We start from the raw sequence: 4,450 nt of genomic DNA, 5'->3' as shown, positions 1-4,450 counted from the left end.
CATTTTTGGGATTTTTCAGATCCTCAATAACATGTCTCCTTTTTTCATCATTCTTTCAAGAGCCAACATTCATGAACAACAAATGCAAAAGACATATGCACTGTTCAAGCATACATTCAGAAGTCAAAGTATTGCCACCACATCAAAATAATTAATCTGTTATAAAATTCAAAATTCATGCAATTCTTCTCTTTTTTTTTAATTAAGAACATTTTTCATTTAAGAAAGGTGATGGATTCATAGGACATTCATAACTTTAAGGCATAGACACTAAGACACTAATGATCATAAGACACAAACATAAATAAAACACAAAGCATAATTTTCGAAAAACAGAAAAATAAAGAACAAGGAGATTAAAGAACGGGTCCACCTTAGTGATGGCGACTTGTTCTTCCTCTTGAAGATCTTATGGAGTGCTTGAGCTCCTAAATGTCTCTTCCTTGTCTTTGTTGCTCCTCTCTCATGATTCTTTGATCTTCTCTAATTTCATGGAAGAGGATGGAATGTTCTTGGTGCTCCACCCTTAGTTGTCCCATGTTGGAACTCAATTCTCCTAGGGAGGTGTTGATTTGCTCTCAATAGTTTTGTGGAGGAAAGTGCATCCCTTGAGGCATCTCAGGGATTTCATGATGAGTGGGATCTCTTGTTTGCTCCATCCTTTTCTTAGTGATGGGCTTGTCCTCATCAATGAGGATGTCTCCCTCTATGTTAACTCCAACTGAATAGCAGAGGTGACAAATGAGATGAGGGAAGGCTAACATTGCCAAGGTAGAGGACTTGTCCGCCACCTTATAAAGTTCTTGGGATATAACCTCATGAACTTCTACTTCCTCTCCAATCATGATGCTATGAATCATGATAGCCCGGTCTATAGTAACTTCGGACCGGTTGCTAGTGGGAATGATTGAGCGTTGGATAAACTCTAACCATCCCCTAGCCACGGGCTTGAGCTCATGCCTTCTCAGTTGAACCGGCTCCCCTCTTGAATCTCTCTTCCATTGAGCGCCCTCTTCACAAATGTCTATGAGAACTTGGTCCAACCTTTGATCAAAGTTGACCCTTCTAGTGTAGGGGTGTTCATCTCCTTGCATCATGGGCAAGTTGAATGCCAACCTTACATTTTTCGGACTAACATCTACGCATTTCCCCCGAACCATTGTAAGCCAATTCTTTGGGTCCGGGTTCACACTTTGATCATGGTTCTTGGTGATCCATGCATTGGCATAGAACTCTTGAACCATTAAGATTCTGACTTGTTGAATGGGGTTGGTAAGAACTTCCCAACCTCTTCTTTGGATCTCATGTCGGATCTCTAGATATTCACTCTTTTTGAGTTTGAAGGGGACCTCGGGGATCACCTTCTTCATGGCCACAACTTCATAGAAGTGGTCTTGATGCACCCTTGAGATGAATCTCTCCATCTCTCATGACTCGGAGGTGGAAGCTTTTGCCTTCCCTTTCCTTTTTCTAGAGGTTTCTCAGGCCTTAGGTGCCATAAATGGTTATGAAAAAAAAAGTAATGCTTTTACCACACCAAACTTAGAAGGTTTGCTCGTCCTCGAGCAAAAGAAGAAAGAAGAGAGTATAAGAAGAAGAAATAGAGGAGATGGAGGTGGGTTTTGTGTTTTCGGCCAAGGGGGAGAAGTAGTGTTTATGATGTGTGAAAATGAGGGGGTGAAGATGGGTTTATATAGGAGTGGAGATGGGGTGTATGGTTCCACCATTATGGGTGGTTTGGGAGGGAAAGTGGTTTGAATTTGAATGGTGAGGTAGGTGGGGTTTTATAAAGGATGGATGTGAGTGGTGAAGAGAATGGTGGGATTTGATAGGTGAGGGGTTTTTGGGGAAGAGGTGTTGAGGTGATTGGTGAATGGGTGAAGAAGAGAGAGAGAGTGGTGGGGTGGGTGGGGATCCTGTGGGGTCCACAGATCCTGAGGTGTCAAGGATAATTTATCCCTACACCAAGTGGCGAGCAAAAATGCTCTTTTTGCCAATCCTGGCGTTAAACGCCAGGCTGGTGCCCATTTCTGGCGTTTAACACCATCTTCTTGCCCATTCCTGGCGTTAAACGCCAGTTTGGTGCCCCTTTCTGGCGTTAAACACCCAGAATGGTGCCAGACTGGGCGTTAAACGCCCAATTGCTGCCCTTACTGGCGTTTAAACGCCAGCAAGGTTTTCCTCCAGGGTGTGCTAGTTTTCTTTCTGTTTTTGCTTTTTTAATTGATTTTGTGACTTCCCATGATCATCAACCTATAGAAAACATAAAATAACAAAGGAAAATAGATAAATATAATATTGGGTTGCCTCCCAACAAGCGCTTCTTTAATGTCAGTAGTTTGACAATGGGCTCTCATGGAGCCTCACAGATACTCAGAGCAATGTTGGAACCTCCCAACACCAAACTTAGAGTTTGAATGTGGGGGTTCAACACCAAACTTAGAAGTTGGTTGTGGCCTCCCAACACCAAACTTAGAGTTTGACTGTGGGGGCTCTGTTTGACTCTGTTTTGAGAGAAGCTCTTCATGCTTCCTCTCCATGGTTACATAGGGATATTCTTGAGCCTTAAACACAAAAGATTCTTCATTCACTTGAATGATCAATTCTCCTCAGTCAACATCAATCACAGCCTTTGCTGTGGCTAGGAAGGGTCTGCCAAGGATGATGGATTCATCCATGCACTTCCCAGTCTCTAGGACTATGAAATCAGCAGGGATGTAATGGTCTTCAATATTTACCAGAACATCCTCTACAAGTCCATAAGCTTGTTTTCTTGAATTGTCTGCCATCTCTAGTGAGATTCTTGCAGCTTGCACCTCAAATATCCCAAGCTTCTCCATTACAGAGAGAGGCATGAGGTTTATACTTGACCCTAAGTCACACAGAGCCTTCTTAAAGGTCATGGTGCCTATGGTACAAGCTATTTAAAACTTCCCAGGATCCTATCTCTTTTGAGGTAATCTCTGCCTAGTCAAGTCATCCAGTTCTTTGGTTAGCAAAGGGGGTTCATCCTCCCAAGTCTCATTACCAAATAACTTGTCATTTAGCTTCATGATTGCTCCAAGGTATTTAGCAACTTGCTCTTCAGTGACATCTTCATCCTCTTCAGAGGAAGAATACTCATCAGAGCTCATGAATGGCAAAAGTAAATCCAATGGAATCTCTATGGTCTCATTATAAGCCTCAGATTCCCATGGTTCCTCATTAGGGAACTCATTGGAGGCCAGTGGACGTCCATTGAGGTCTTCCTCAGTGGCGATCACTGCCTCTTCCTCCTCTCCAAGTTTGGTCATGTGGGTCATGTTAATGGCCTTGCATTCTCCTTTTGGATTCTCTTCTATATTGCTTGGAAGAGTACTAGGAGGGAGTTTAGTAATTTTCTTGCTCAGCTGTCCCACTTGTGCCTCCAAATTCCTAATGGAGGACCTTGTTTCAATAATGAAACTTTGAGTGGTTTTGATTAGATCAGAGACCATGGTTGCTAAGTCAGAGTGGCTCTGCTTAGAATTCTCTGTCTGTTGCTGAGAAGATGATGGAAAAGGCTTGCCATTGCTAAACCTGTTTCTTCCACCATTATTGTTGTTGAAACCTTGTTGAGGTCTCTGTTGATCCTTCCATGAGAGATTTGGATGATTTCTCCATGAAGGATTATAGGTGTTTCCATAGGGTTCTCCCATGTAATTCACCTCTTCCATTGAAGGGTTCTCAGGATCATAAGCTTCTTCTTCAGATGAAGCGTCCTTAGTACTGCTTGGTGTAGCTTGCATTTCAGACAGACTTTGAGAAATCATATTGACTTGCTGAGTCAATATTTTGTTCTGAGCTAGTATGGCATTCAGAGTATCAATCTCAAGAACTTCTTTCTTCTGATTCGTCCCATTGTTGACAGGATTCCTTTCAGAAGTGTACATGAATTGGTTATTTGCAACCCTTTCAATGAGCTCTTGAGCTTCTGCAGGCGTCTTCTTCAGATGAAGAGATTCTCCAGCAGAGCTGTCCAATGACATCTTGGACAGTTCAGACAGACCATCATAGAAGATACCTATGATGCTCCATTCAGAAAGCATGTCAGAAGGACATTTTCTAATCAATTGTTTGTATCTTTTCCAAGCTTCATAGAGGGATTCACCTTCCTTCTGTCTGAAGGTTTGGACTTCCACTCTAAGCTTACTCAATTTTTGAGGTAGAAAGAACTTTGCCAAGAAGGCATTGACTAGCTTTTCCCAAGAGTTCAGGCTTTCTTTAGGTTATGAGTCCAACTAGATCCTAGCTCTGTCTCTTACAGCAAAAGGGAATAGCATAAGTCTGTAGACCTCAGGGTCAACCCCATTGGTCTTGACAGTTGGTGGATGAAATTGTGATCCTTATGTTCTTTATACTTTGATGATGTTTACTCTTAGGGCACTGTTTATTTTCTTTATTGGAATTCACAACTCCGTTCAACTAACCA

General features: G+C 42.2%; 1 non-coding gene across 1 annotated transcript; it reads left to right on the top strand.

Moving 5' to 3' along the window:
- Positions 1 to 4,061: 4,061 nt before the first annotated feature.
- On the top strand, positions 4,062 to 4,169 carry LOC130972301 (small nucleolar RNA R71). Its single transcript, XR_009083489.1, has one exon. It is a non-coding gene; the product is annotated as a small nucleolar RNA R71 (small nucleolar RNA).
- Positions 4,170 to 4,450: the final 281 nt, after the last annotated feature.

This window comes from Arachis stenosperma, chromosome 3 (genome assembly GCF_014773155.1).
Source record: "Arachis stenosperma cultivar V10309 chromosome 3, arast.V10309.gnm1.PFL2, whole genome shotgun sequence".
Classification (NCBI taxonomy): domain Eukaryota; kingdom Viridiplantae; phylum Streptophyta; class Magnoliopsida; order Fabales; family Fabaceae; genus Arachis; species Arachis stenosperma.
The sequence above is the reverse complement of the archived record's forward strand: the minus strand, read 5'-3'. Positions and strand labels throughout refer to the sequence as shown.